The sequence below is a fragment of the Protopterus annectens genome, chromosome 2.part0, assembly GCF_019279795.1.
Source record: "Protopterus annectens isolate FY-2018-M chromosome 2.part0, PAN1.0, whole genome shotgun sequence".
Classification (NCBI taxonomy): Eukaryota; Metazoa; Chordata; order Ceratodontiformes; family Protopteridae; genus Protopterus; species Protopterus annectens.
Window position 1 is genome coordinate 1129721116 of NC_056728.1, and position 15895 is coordinate 1129737010.

At 43.1% G+C, this 15895-nt stretch overlaps 1 protein-coding gene across 3 annotated transcripts in view; it reads right to left on the reverse strand.

The window, feature by feature from the left end:
• The window catches only part of MLLT3 (MLLT3 super elongation complex subunit), a 1902592-nt gene that overhangs the window by 600234 nt on the left and 1286463 nt on the right, over positions 1-15895 (reverse strand). The window lies entirely within an intron of this gene.

Sequence of the window (15895 nt, forward strand, 5' to 3'; positions counted from 1 at the left end):
GGGGGCTAGGAGCACCTCCATTTGCATTTGGGCCTGGATGAATTTCCTCATCATCCGGTCCATATCAGCTTCGCTCATAGAAAAGGTTGATCTAGAGGAGGCCACCGAAGCGGACCTAGAGAGCCTCGGGGACCTCCTGGAAGGGCTAGCCTCCTCCTCCTCGGGTTCAGGAGAGAACCGAGGGAGTGGAGCCGAGGAGGAGGAAAGCTAGAAGGCACAGGGGAGGCCCGCTTAGATGGAGGAGCCGAACTAGAAGTTTCGGCTCTCCTCTTGTGGTGCTTCTCCTGTGCCTCTCCTTCTGTCTTTCCTTAGAAGAATCCTTCCCCTCCGGCAACTTAGAGGAGGTTGAGTCCCAGCCGGAGGGGAGAACTCACAGCAACAGGTTGCTGAGTGGAAGGGCAGAGGCCGGCGGTATCTGGAGGTAAAGACCCGCCAGCACCAACTTCGACCTCCGCTCCCTCAAAGCCCGGGGGTTGAACCCTGCACAAATGGTACAACCAGATGACAGGTGTTCAACCCCCAAGCATTCTTGCCGAGTGTGGCCATCTGCCGGGGACAGCTTATGGCCACACTCGGTACATTTCGAAAACACAGCCTTATGGGCTTCAGACATAGTAACCCTAAGGCCTAACACACAACACACACAAACAAACTACGCAAAACCCGATAAAATTAACAAAAAAGAGAGAGGAAAGCCTAAACACACTCAACACTAACTAACTCAAGAAAGAAAATAAAGATTTTAAAACTTTTTTTAGTCAAAAACTATTTCTTATCTTCACCAACGCCAGGAGCTCTGGAATTCCGTAGCTACTTGAAAAGCGGCAAACGAAATCTGAGGTCAGTCAGGGCTTGGCAGGGGATTATGGATAAGAGGGAGGAGCTAGGAGCTCGGAGCCTAAGCTTTTGAATTGCCGGCTCGGATCCGAGGTCGGATCCGATACCCACAGGTTGCAGACGAATGAAGTCTGCCTACTTCAGATTCCTGCATTTCCTTACTGTCAGGACTTTCTGAATTAGAAACCATTTTCTGTTTTAACAATGACATGAGGTACTGTTGATATTTAAGCATGTGAAACTGGCAATTTAAAGTTCTTACAGCTAAAGTAGCAGAAGTGTAAACTTTTTTCCCCCATCTGTCCAGAGCTCTGGAATCACTATCCGAGGGGACAGGATTTTTAGCAGTGGAAGCCTTAACCCCTTTAGGACACTGGGAAATTGTTTCTGGGTCTGCAGCGGGGTTTTTGTAAAGAAATTTATGAGAGTCAGGGACCCTGTAGTACCTGTCTGGCTTGACTGGTGCAGGGGGTAAAAAATCAGAGGAGACAGACTGGATTCAGAAAAAACATCAACAATATCAAGCACAGGGGGGATAGCCAGGGGCCTGTGCTGAGGCAATAAAAGGAAGTCTCTGAGCCTTTTCTTGGATTCTGAATAATACTGGCTCTCCCAATGGAAATGCTCCCTCATGGTGTGGAGGGTTTCCCCAAAAGAATAATCCTCAAGCGGAGAGGCTGAAGGTATAGACTCTTCTGCATCAGAGTCCTCACAGGGAGGGAGAGAATATCCCTGATCAGAAGAGGAGTCAGAGGAAATAGAAACCTGGTCAGAGGAATCATAGTTAGTGTCTTGCCTAGGCCTTTTGTCAGGAGGGGGATGGGAACCCCTGATTAAAGTAATTAGGTCTTCGGCCATTTTAAGCATTTGTTTCTTTGGCATGGATGACTGTTCTGGAGAATACTGTACTTGTTTCCTTCTCTTTAATGGTGTCTTTGACTTTGTCTTGGCAGCTGTAGTGGGCTTAATTGTAAGCTGTGAATGTCTGAAAACACCCTCAGAAGCCGATGCCTGCTCAGTGGCTACGGACCCATCTGAGGGAATAGTTTCCGTAGGCTCAATACCTTGAGTTTCCATAGGCCTCGGTGTCTCCACGTGGCTGTCTGTTACAGCCTGTGGCTCTGAGGTAGCGGGTGTCAGGGGCTGCGAAAGTGCCTCACTGAGAACTGGCGACTAGCCTAGAAGAGGCTTTGTCGTCGGTTTTGGACCTCGGATGCCTGTCCTTTTCTTTGTCTTTGCGTTTTTTATAAATTCCGGTCGTCGGTTGTTCCGACGGCATTATGTAATTAAACTTTCGGCCAAAATAATGTAAAGCAAAATCAAACCGATGTTTAATAGTGCGTTTATTGAATCTAGCACAAAACCAACAAATGGTAATGTCGTGGTCAGTGCCTAGGCAAGGAATACAGTAAGAGTGGAAGTCCTTATGAGGTATTTGCCTCCCACAAGAAATACAATTATTAACTTTTACTGACATTGGTCTGGAGCAAGAAAGAGTTTCCCCAACGGGGTACTTAGCTTTATTGAAGACTTCGGGTCTGAAACTCAATTTTGAAAATCTCAGGAGTCGGCCGACCAGCACTTGCGAACTGCTTTTGCTTCGGGCACTGCGCGGCAAGAAAGACTGGAGAAAATGGCGTCGGTTGCATCTTTTATACCCCTGGCGCACTGATGTCAGGGAAGAAGCGATGGCAACCGACGCCGAACCAAGACTTTGGAACTTGGGCCGACTGCAGGTCGCCTGCCAGCAGGATAACCCAAGTGTAATGACTGCAACAGTGAAACACGATGAACATATATGTTTTACTACAGGAAACTAAATATACATGTTACTAAAAATGAGGGAATACTGACACTCTAAGGATGACACACAATACAGAAAATATATCCAGCCTAAATACTGTTTCACTTGAAATGAAATGGTAAACAAGGAAAACACAAAAACAAAAAAGGATGTGTGTTTTTAAGTAGTAGGAAGGCATTCACCCTCCCCCTAAACCTCATCTGTGGAAGGCTGACCCCGAACAAATATAATAACCTGAAGGTTACTTCAACTTGAATAAAGAAAAAAAATGTGTTCCTGACGTTGTAGCAATCCAAGAGATAAAAAAAAATAGTGTGTGTGTGTGTGTGTGTGTGTGTGTGTGTGTGTGTGTGTGTGTGTGTGTGTGTGTGTGTGTGTGTGTGTGCGCGCACGCGTTTTATGCAGCACTTAATGTGCTGTGACAAACCAACTCTGCTTCTATATTCCTAAAACAGTTCCAATAAACCTGTCACTTCTGCATGCCCAAAACTGATATAATTCAAGCATATATTTTACACACTTTTTTTTTTTTTTACTTTATGCTTATGCGGTTGAGGTACAAAACGTAAAGTACTACAGAAGTTATTTGTTAATGACTGGAAATCCATTCATCACATCCCCAAGGGCGGGCTGACTGCTTTTACTAAGGAACTCAAATGACAAATTTATAGCAGACCAGAAAAGCAAATGAAACTATAAACAACAAAATAACGCTTCTGAATTTACTATTTTAACACCAAGAAAAGCGTAAAATACTTGACTAGCATTTACCAAACATGCAATTCAAGTCAGAGACAGCAGAGCTGTGTACTTTGTACTTTAATTTACTGTAACTGTACATGTTTGACTATATCACTGCTGCAGTAGTTGTTACACATGGGACATACCCTGCCAAGGCCATCACATATCTGGCCAGCCAAACAGCTTCAGGCACCTTCCTGGTGTACTGTACATTTACCCTACTCTCAAGCACACATAACAGTATGGCTGGAATATAAAGACATAAAAACTCAGAGCTTTCCTGCCCCTAGAAAGGAAGGCTGAATTCCAGGATTCCATGTCAAATCTTGTCAAAGACAAACAGAAGGATACTCCACTTCAGCAAGGGAAGGTATTATTCAGGGAGATGGAAGGAGGAAGGGTATCACTACTGCAACAGAGATCTAGTTGTACATCTACTGTTATGGTAAGTTAACTACACAAATGTGTTCTTTTATAGAACACTGTTGCAGTAGTCCTTACATACATGACGACTGCCTAAGCCCAAGAAGAGCCAGTGGATAGAGTAGGGCCACTGTCTAGAATTTATTCATTTATTTTACATTTGTTTACCGGGAAAATCCAACTGAACAAGCTGTCCTTCTTCAGCAGAGGGCTGGGGAGATGAGTTCCATAAAAAACATGACAGAAACACAATGGTGTTATAAAGTTGTTATACAAAAGAACAAGTCGCCTAGCTATATAGGTAAAAATCACATACAAAACTTTGTACAATTTCAGTATTGCATTTTTTGCAACAACAATACAAGGTATAACATAACAACCAGAAGGATAAGTATTTAGAATAGATATAGAAGTAGAAATCAAATATAACAGTTTTTAACCATTTCAATAATGTGCTTTTTGTAACAGTCTTAGTCCCTAAACATAGAGTGTAAAATGTAACAGCAAAATTAGAACCTGTTTTGAAGGAATGCATTTGAGATATGAATTCAGTGGAGGTAGATGTTCTGTAGTAATCTACATCAGATCAAGGCTGATTAGCTAAAAGGTTAAGTGTTCTTAGCCTTGGCTGCTACAAGAGCATAACCACATTTCGGTTAAATGTACTTTAAAGCATCTCTGAATTTTGATACTATGAATGTAGCTTTTGTGTTTACTAGGACAGAATTCCACTGTTTATTTATACAGTGAGAGTAAAGAGCTTCGACAGCAGTGTTGTTAGCTTTAGATATCTTTAGTAGTAATTTGTTGTTAAAACAAAGGACTCAGTTGGAAGAGAATTGTAGGATGTAAAAGAGGGAAGGAATTTTGTCAGGTTGGTACAGTAATTGGTTGTAGACCAGGAAGTTGGGCAATTCTAGCCAAACGAGTTTTTTCAGTGCTAGGCAATGATGAGATCTGTAAGTAGATTCAGTGGCAAACCTTGCAATTTTATTGTAGCAAGTTTTGAGTTTGCTTAGCCCTGATTTCTTGATGCTGGTGAGTATTGGTGAGGCATACAGAAGTGTGGAGACTAGGTGAGTTCTAGCGATGGTTGCTTTTGTGTTATTTGTGGGGAATTTTTTGTGTCTATATGGTGATCCAAGTTTTTTATTAACTTTTTTATTGAGTGGGATACGTGTATGTCAAATTTCATGTTACTAACTATGACAACTCCAAGAAGCTTGGTATGCATTATGGGAGAAATGACTGTTTGTTGATGATACATTAAAGGATGAGGGAGGGGCTGTGACGCCCGTGCACTGGCCCAGCAATCAAGCAGCCTCAATCCTCACCACTAACACCAGTGAGGGGCGTCCATATAGGGGAAAGGATAATAAATAAAGTCACAGTAAAGTACAATTTACCTTAAGAGCACACAGAGATCACAGTCAGTCTGGGGCTGGTTTCGCCCTTTCTCTCCAGGTCCCCAATAACACTACCCACTGGCACAGCTATAGGGTCCAGATCTCAGCCTAGTGGGTAAGCTAAAACCTCCAGCGGCCTCTCTGTCCAACCAGAGCTTTGTATCCGTGCCCAAGTAGCTGGCACACACGCACACACTTTGAGATAAGTGTTATATACAACCACACAGACACTCCTGGGGAAGGCTGGCACAGGTTCTCCAGCTATGCCCCTTTTACCCAGACTATACAGCAGAAATCACTGCCACCACCCAGCTAATATTTATCAGCTACTCAAAGGCCCTTATGAAAGGGTGTCCAAGTATTACTGTGCAATAGTATTATCCAAATGGTAAGTGCAACCAAACAGTCAAGACCTATTTGGAGTGACTTGGTAAAGTATCACTATATACATGCAATGTACTCTTAGAACTTAAATTATCTCTACATAAAACAGCCACAGTTGAAAGGTTTAAAAATATTTCATAATAAATAAAAAAACACAAGACTTATTACTTCTACACAGTGCTAGTCAAGAGTTCAGAGATCACAGGAAAATGCTTAAAATAATACAGTAGAATAGTTCTGACATCACAGAAAAACAAAATAGTCTAATCTCCCTATTTCCTAGCAATATCTAAGAAAAAACACAATTCTAAAATATTACTTACATATAGACACAGGCAATGCTGGTGATGTTGGATGTTCTCAAGACAAATGCTCCAATGCTCTCAATCTTTCTGTCCTTAAATTGATAACACAGTACCACTGATTCATTTCAGATTACATCATTTCTTTCTGGTTCTCAGGCTAACAGACTCTCACAGGTCAATAGCCCCTTTGATCTTGCAGCTGGTCAGGAACCAGAGCAATAAAAGAAATTATACATACAAATTCTAGCCATTAACTCTAGCCTCAAAACAATAGGTTGAATTCCTTCATCCAGACATATCGGCTCCGAGTTTTGACATGAAAGAATTGACTTGTCAGCTTTGTTACAGCAGAGTGCACTGTTGTTACATTTTTGCAGTTCTACATTTAACACCATTTTTTCAATTTGAGAGAACGAGCCTGTGGCTTATTTAATATGTACAAATGGCAGGATTATCTACAAAATTCTATCTGGCTAGGCTGGCAGCCTTAACCTATCTTCACAGGGTATTGGTTTTAATGAGTTGGAAAAGCATGAGCTTTATCTTATTAGGGTTATGAATGAGCTGAGCATTAGCTAGCCATGACTCTACCCAAAGGGGAAAAAACAACCAAATCCATAGCTCCTGAGGTTGTCAAAAATACTGCTCAAGAAACATCACACTGGGATGCTCTATGAAACAGCAAGGAGCCCTTCCTATTGGTCCAGGCTGTCTTAGGTGACTGAAGATGCACAAACACAGGGATTAAGTTTTTTTTTTTACAGGCTCTTTGCCTCCTACTCCCCTACTGCCACACACGTTTACTGTGTGTGTGTGTGTGTGTGTGTGTGTGTGTATATATATATAAAAACATATAATTATATATTTATGTAAAAATACACACACACACATGCATGTGGGGGGGGGGGGGGGCGTTCTAAACTGTCCTTGATTTTGCCTCATAATGTGATCTGATTTCCTAAAAAAAGTATGGTGTTCTGGCAAATCAGTGAGCACTGCTATCACTAAATAATGGCAGGCATTTGAGCTTCAGACTTAAACACCCTTAAATGTGTGTGCCAGACTGCCTGTGTGTGTGTGGAGAGGTATAGATGTTCTTGAACTAAGATGTTGAGATGTATTTGGGGGGGTTACAATGTGTTTCACATTGTATTCTGACACAGTGACCTCAGAAAAATTCTCAGAGCAGTTATTTATGTATTTATTCTTTCATTTGATTACAATAAAGCATTTGAAGTATACAATCAGTCACACAAGGAGCTGTAATTTATGATCAAATGTGTGTGCATGCATGCAAGCATGTATGTATGTGTGGGTGGCCTAGTCTTCAAAAAAGCATGCTAATGCAAAGCCTGTTATTCTACTATATGAAGGCAACAAGTGTCACTGATTTTGGACCTTTACCCACCATTAGTTTTAACTTTTTCCTTGACTCTTGAGATAAGAGGCTGTAACATTTTTTGGGGGTGGGGGTGGACGGCTTGCAGTGTATTGCACACTTTATTCTGACGGCAGTGAGCTGAGAAGATAAATTCTACAGGGGATGTCAATGGATAAAAAAATAATTATTATTTGTTCGAGATAAACTGTCATTAAACTGACTTTGCAAAAGTGGAGTGAATTTGTGTCAAGCCAGCTGAAATACTCTACTGTTATTTTTAAACACAGTTTAATATCAGAGGTGTGTACATTCAGTAAAGGGTCTGTAACTGATGACTAAGGAAATTGTCTGTGATGAAAATCACAGTGTGTGGGGGGAGGAGGAGTTGAAGTACATCTAAAAGTACAAAGTTATCCATAACTGTTTTCAGTTTCCACTACAGTAAGGCATCAGCACACTAATCAATAAGTACCCGCCAGTGGCTGTCTGGGCAGGATGTGTATGACAAATTATTACTGGCAGTGTCACATTGAGAAGTGTTGCCATCTAATAGCTTTTGAGTCTCTGGTTTCATTTTTGGCTCTGACCCCTTCTGTGTGATGTCTGAATGCACTCCCTGTCTCTGTGGATTTTATCCACATAATTAATTGTCTCTGTATGCGTTTTAGTCATATAATTTGGTTTCTCCTCCTGTCCCCTCTGCTGTGTAAGACATGTCTCGGACCACTTGTACTTTTACTTTCAACCCAATTTATTACAAAAGGGTACACAGAGGGTAACTCTCCTTTTCAGGAAGGCAGGGTCTACTTTCAGACAGACATTAAATACCCTGTCTCTTCTCAGTTTATTATGGAACAACTTTGTTAGCTTTGACCATTAAGCTTTAGACACAGCAAAAATAATGAAGTTATGTACTCACCATAACTTTCTACGTTTGTTGTCCATAATCTCGCCTTCATTCTTGCTGGTTGGGTTCGGAACCGAGCATCGGTTTTGACTCGGTCTTTTTACTACAGCTTGAGAGCTTTCACTGGCTCGAGGCTATAACCTATCCCACGAATCCTAGAGAAGGTTACCCAGATCTTGTTTGCAAAACACTAACAAATTATAACTCATATTCCAAAGAATGAAGGTGAGATTATGGACAACAAACATGGAACATTATGGTGAGTACATAACTTCTTTATGTTATGTTGTCCTATCTCACCTTCATTCTTGCTGGTTGGAACAGCATTCCCAGCACCTTCTTTCTTGGGTGGCTCAAGGGAATAAGCTCTTCAGAACAGCGCAACCAAAGGAAGCCCTGTTCCGGGAGGCCACGTCTACTTTGTAATGAGTGATGAATGTATGAGGTTTGACCCATGTGACTGCAGCACACACTGAGTCCATAGGTAATGTGGCCCGAAAGGCGGTCAAAGTTGACATAGCTCTTGTTGAGTGGCCTCTAATCTTTCCTGGCAATTGTTTACACTCAGAATTATATGCATAGGAAATAGTGTCAGTAAGCCATTTCGACAAAGTAACTTTTGAAACTGGTGCGCTTTTCTGTTGGCTGAGAAGGAGATGAACAATTGGTCAGATTTTCTAAACTTCTTGGTTCTATGCAAGTAGAAACATAGCTGTCTGTATACATCTAACTGGTGAAGCTTACATTCTGCCTTGTTGCCATAATTTGGAAAAAAGACAGGCAGGTTAATGGATTGATTCAAATTGGTCTCAGAACATACTTTGGGAAGGAATGAAGGATTTGTTCTAAGAGAGACTCTGTCTTTGTGAAAAACTAAATAGGGAGGGCGTATGGATAGAGCTTGTAGTTCTGAAACCCTCCTAGCCGAAGTAATAGGTGTCAAAAAGACCGTCTTCCAGGTTAGAAATTTTAGTTGACAGGAGGAAGCTGGTTCATATGGAGGGAGAATCAGAGTAGTCAGTACCAAACTGAGGTCCCAAGGAGGTGGTGGTTCCCTTACTGGAGGCCTTAGTAGGAACGTACCTCTCAAGAAGGCTTTGCACAATCTGTGAGACATTATTTTTGATCCCATGTCTCCTATGTGGTAGTTAGACATGGCGGCTAATTGTACTTGTACAGCAGCTGCAGCTGCCCCTCTATTGAAAATCACTGCTAAAAATTCTAAAATTGTAGTTACAGGGGCTGTGAAGGGGCCTATGTGATTCTTGGAAACCCAACAAGAAAACCGTTTCCATTTGCTAGCATACAGTTTCCTAGTTGCAGTCTTATGGGATGAAACCAGAATGTGTCGCACTGCAGGGGATATTGTCAGGAAGCCTGGCTAAGATTGGAAGTGGAGCAGCCAAGCTGCCAGCTTGAGGGTTTGAATACATGGGATGGAGGGTTCCTGACTGATGGGTCAGAAGATCTGGTACCGGGTCCAGACTTCCCAGCTCATCCTGGAGATGGGGCCATAGAAAAGGGAACCAGATTTGACAAGGCCAGTACGGAGTGATGAGAATTAGCCTGCAAATCAATGATTTGGCTTTTTGTAGAACTTCGGGGATTAGTGGAAACAGAGGAAAAGCACAAAAAAGTTCCAGAGGCCAATCTTGAACAAGTGCACCCCTTGGAGACTTCCCTGGAAGGAGGAATCAGGGCAAGGTAGCTGCTGCATTTGGAGTTCATGAACGTGGCAAAGAGATCACAGCAAGGCTGGCCCCACTTGCGAAAAATTTAGCTCGCAACTTCCTGTTTCAGGGACCACTCAGGAGGCATGAGAATTGCCCTACCTAACTTGTCTGCTACCACGTTGGATTTCCTTGAAATGTGCATTGCATTCAGAAAATGTTGAGAAGATATTGCTCATTGCCATACTCTTTGAGCCTCTCGACACAGGGGATAGGATCTGGTTCCGCCTCGTTTGTTGATGTACCACACCACGGACATATTTGTCTGTCTGTACTGAAATCGTACCTGGGGTGGAAGTGAGTTCAGGAATGCTTGCAATGCCAGAAGCATCGCTCTCATTTCTAGGACATTGATGTGCAAGTGGTATTCGTGTTCCTGCCAAGTCCCTTGGACAGTCTGTCCCAGATAATGTCCCACCTCCACCTGGGAAGCATCCATGGTCACTATAGCTACAGGTTGGGGAAAAATAAATGGCCTGCCTATCGTTACCCATGTGGACTGAAGCCACCATCATAGGTCCTACTTGCAGGTGTCTGTAATAAGGATCTTGTGTGACATGGGTAACACCTGCATGGACCATTAAGCAAAGAGTAGCCACTGCAGTACTCTCATGTGTAGATGCGCCAGTGGAACTATTATCGCAGCTGCCACTTGAACCCAGAACCATTAGAACAAATTTTGCCTGTACCTTCTTTTTCAAGAGCAGGATTGATACTTGATGGCACAGCATTTGTACTCTTTCGTGAAGCAGTTTTGCTACCATGTCTTTTGTATTTAAATCTGCTCCTATGAAGGTAATATGCTGTGAAGGCAACAAGGCAGATTTTTCGAAATTTATGGTAATGCCCAGTTCCGAGAACAAGTGAATGGTGGTGTCCCTTGCCTTGGTCAGTAGATACTCGGTGGTGGCGATCAGGAGCCAGTCGTCTAAATATGGAAACACCCGGAATCCTAGATGCCTCAGGTGAGCCGTCACTACTGCCATGCATTTGGTAAACACTCTGGGAGATGTAGTGAGACCAAAGGGCAGAACTCTGAATTGGTAATGACTGATTTCCAGCCATAAGTGTAACTACCTCCTGGATCACCTGTCCATCATAACATGGTAATACGCATCCTGAAGATCGATGGAGCACATCCAATTGTCTCGTCTCAGAAAAGGGAGTATAGACTGCAGTGTCACCATCCGGAACTTTGCTTTCTTGACGGACTTGCTCAGTCTGCTGAGATCCAAGATGGGTCTTCAGTCCCGTCTTTTTTAGAACTAAAAAGAACCTTGAGTAAGTTCCGGATCTGATTTGGTCTGCGGGGACTTCTTGGATGACTCTTTTCCTTAGCAACCTTTGAATCTCCAGGGTTGCTTGATCCCTTTGACAAGGTGGAATGCCTGCGACTGATCTTGCTTGTGGGGGTGGTGTAGAAAAGGGTATGATGTATCCCCTGGATATTATCGATTGTACCCATTTGTCTTGAGTGATGTTTAGCCAGGCTACTGGGTACAGTGACAGTCTGCCCGCAACTGCCTCCAGAGGTAGGCAGGCCCTCCTGTCAGGAGCACTGGAAGGGCCTGCCAGAGAACATACCTCTGTCACCCTGATTTTGCGGGCCCCCTCTGCCGTGTAGATGGCGTCTTCCATTACTGCCCCCTCCTCTGCCTCTAGAGGGGGTTTCACCATGTGTATCAAATAAAGCTCCTTGGGCTTTACAGAACCACATTTTCCCACTTTTCCGACCTTTAGGATAAGGTCCGGTAGGGGTGGAAAAACTGAGTCTTTCCATCTTGCTCACACCTGGTAAACGTTTCCTTCACTTTCGGTCCAAAAAGTGATGAAGCATCAAAGGGGGTGTTCACAAAGGATGACTTGTAGGGCTCTGCAAAGGAACATAAGCACATCCAGGAGCGTCTCCTAAGAGCAATTCCTGTACCCGTTTGCCCTACTAGTTCCATCAGCTGCATATGAAATCAGACGCATGGAAGAGTTTATAAGGGAATTTAGGGTAGCAAGCTGGGAGGTTACCTTATCTGAGACCCCCGCAACTACTGCACCTTGTAGAGTACCTCCCAACTCCTTAAGAAGATCTCCATGTAGTCTAGTAAAACGTGTGAGGTAGTTCAGGGATCGAAGAGTAAAGGCCGCAGAACTAAACATGCGCTTTCCATATCTGTCCATGATCCCAGAATCCCTATTAGGAGGATGAACAGATGTGGAGGTCTCCGATAACTCCTTTTTGGTGGCCACTGAAAGCCACCATAGCATCAACAGGTACTCTTTTGGTAAGGAAAGCCTTGTCCTGGGGTGACGTTATAAATTTGTTAGGCCTCCGAGGGACTGATTCTGTGGTATCCGGGGACTCCCAAGCCTTTTGAGAGACAGGGTCCTTCAACTCATCAAAAGGAGGAGTCACCCAAGAGGTGGAGGGTTGAGACCCGAAAGCCTTCAGGAGTAATGACTCATAACCAGTAGGGTTAAGCCACCCCTCTGTTTTAGTATTTCTAAGATATCACCGAAAGAGATATCTTCAGAGGGGGACCCTTCTAACTCATCTAAGTCAGTATCCGACGTGATGGATTCCTGTGGGGAATCCAGATGCTTCCTCTTACAAATCCTCTTCCTGGGAACCTCATCAGTGGGAGCTTCTGGGGAGGTCACGGAAGAGCAGGGCTCACCTGATGGGGTGACCTGAGACTCCGAGTCTCTATGCTTTTGAGGGATCAGTGAAGCAGAGGTAGACACAGGAGCTTTAGGGGAGGAGATTGCTGGTACAGATTACGTGAGTGCCAGATGGGACAACGCTCTCCTCATAGCATCGAAGGCCCCCACGGCTCTGATCAAAAGAGATGCCTGGATCCGTAGAAGCAAACAGTCTCCACGGCGCCTAAGCCATGGGCTCCGAGCCAGAGGTAGGTGCCGAACTCACCCAAGCCGAGGCCCCGAGAGGCAGAGTTGGCACTGAAAGATCAGCACGACTATCCTCTCTGGTCCCGACCAGCGAGTGTCAGCTCCTAGACTCTAAGGTAGGTACAGAAGAAGTCAGAGTAGTCAGAACCGAAAGTCCCAGGGGTGTTGGCTCCAACGGTTCCACAATCATCGGTTCCGAATGCTCCGGTTCCGAAACTTCAGGTCGAATCAGAGGAGGAACAGAAGAAATGGGTTGGGTCTTGGTCGGTTCTGACGCCCTAAGGGTCGAACCCGACAAAATTTTTTCTAACGGCTGTGACTGCAAAAGCCTCTGTACCACTTGATCCACATCCTTATCAGACAGTCTTGAGGACCGGGAAGCTATAGAAGAGGCCTCTGACTGTAAAACTGTTGACTTTAGAGTAGGAGATACTGGTTCCAATACTGGAGAACGGCTCCTACTGACAACAACCTCCAGTTACGTAGGCATTGCAGCCAAGGTGGTAGTCCAGCTAGATTTGGATATCAATGAGCCCTTTTTAAAAATGTATAGAAAAATCCTAAGTTTTTATGTATATATCAACATCAAGAAAATGCAGAAAGAAAATACAAAGACATTTTAACAATAATGGCCAGAGCTGTCGAGGAACTCCCGATCTGTTGCAGTGGCAAACAAGATCTGAGGGAAGCACTACTGCATCATGGGATAGGGAGTAGGGCACAAGCTGTTTGAAGACCTCGAGCTTTAGCATCTGACCAAGTCGGAGCAGAGGATCGGCTCCGAACCCATCAGTGAGAATGAAGGCGAGATAGAACAACTTCACATCAAAACTTCTATAGCGAAATTCAAACTAAGCATAATACCAACCACAAAAGTTCTTGGCCGCTATAAACAGTATTCTCCAACCAGGTAAATCACCAACTCCTCGCCCAAATATAGACACCACCTCTATAAACACAGCCACCCAATTCAATGAGTTCTTTACCAACTCTATATTAAAGTTGTTAACAGACCCATCCTCTTCAACCCCCACTATACTATATAACCCATCAAATAATGCCAACTTCTTCACCTTTCAGCCTGTACCAACTTACACCATCTATAGACATCTAACCATACTTATACCCACCACCTTAGCAGTAGACAAGCTACCTGCCAAATTCCTACAAATAGCTGACAAAGCCATTTCATACCCAGTTTCTATAATCATTAACAGCTCAATCTCAGATCAAAAGGTGACACTTCTCTGGAAAATCTCCTACATTATACCAGTTCACAAAGGGAGCAATTCCACTGACCCAACAAACTACCGTCCTATAGCTATACCTTCCAAAATGGCTAAAATAATGGAAAAATGTATCCACACCCAGGTCCTAACACATCTCCTCTCCAACAATCGTCTTGCCAAAACTCAACATGGATTCCGCCCAACCATAGCACTACCACTGCAATCATCCATTTTAGTAATCTAGTAAACATGCAATGCAACAACGGCCAACTAGTATCTGCAGTTTTCCTTGACTTATCAAAGGCGTTTGATACAGTCTCCCATACAAAACTAATAGCACCACTCTCAGAATTAAAACTAAAACTACCCCCACTCTATTATGGTTTCAGGACTCTCTCTCTCTCAATGCCAACAAGCTGTTCAGTGGAAAAACTCCCTATCCCCCCTACTTCCGGTAAAACTAGAAGTACCCCAAGGATCAATCTTAGGACCCCTACTTTTCACTATATTTACAAATAATCTTCACAAAGCCACCCCTCTACCAAACCTGGTTCGATACGCTGATGACTCCACCTTAATCTGCCCTGCTCCCACCCTCCAACAACTTCAAATCAAGACCCAAGAAGCCTTTACATCCATCGAAACCTGGCTAAAAAACTCCCAGCTAATATTAAATCCTAAAAAGACCAGACTTATGCTCTTTCCAAAGCAGCAGCACCTACTCCCCCATTCTCTCTTTCTGCATTAGATAATATCCCTATCTCCCAGTCACACAAACCAAATTACTACTGTTCGTTATTGACAATAACATGAAATTTGACAAACACATAGCGCATACAATAACCAAAATCAACAAAAAACTAGGTACTCTTTAGAGATGTAAAACCTTTATAACCAGCAACAGGAAAGTTACACTAGCTCGTACCCATCTTCGCTCTACCTTAATGTATGCTTCTCCTGTCCTAATTAATCTAAACAGTGATTTAAACAAGCTATCAGTATGCTACAACAAAATAGCAAAATTCGCCACAAACTCTTTCTACTAAATCCACCACTCTCAGGCCCTAAAATAGCTTTCCTGACTTGAACTCCCTAACACCTTAGCTGTAAAACAACTTCTTCTAGCTCACCAAATACTGTACTAACCTGATAAAACTCCAGCCTTACAAGACCTGATCATCCCCTACTCCAATAACCGAGAACTTAGATCCACTAACAAGGCACTAATCAGAATCTCCAAAAGCCATTACAGCTCTGGTGACTCCCTGTATTCTAGCAACATTGCCAAGACTTGGAATTCCCTACCCCTAAAAATCAGGTTACAGCCTAACAAAACCATCTTCTGAAAACAGCTTATTTCGCACCTAAACAACTCCTGGACATGCAACTGCCTAGCACCTGGCTGACATATTCTAACTCCTTTCCCTTACCCACTATCCAACCTCCTCTTTAACACTCCCACAGATGGACCATATATGCTCACATGTTACTTACCAACTCACTGTCACCTACTCCTCACTGTCCCATTTATACCCAGTAACTCTCCCATAGATTAAGTTGAAAAGCTTTCCCTTAAAATGTCAGTGCACCTCATAAGAACTTGTATATTTTCTTCTCCTTTTTTAGTTTTTTCCTTTCTTGTCTTATCTTCAGTACATCTTCAAGATTATCTCTACTAAACATACTGTAGGAACAACCATCATATGTTACTACCTGCTATACTTTTAATTGTATGTCTAAATCTCTATGTTTATGTAAATATCTTATGCAATCAAATGTTACTGTCTGCTATATTTTTATAACTGAATGTGCAAATATCTTGTGGGTAGTATGTTAGCAATTTTTGG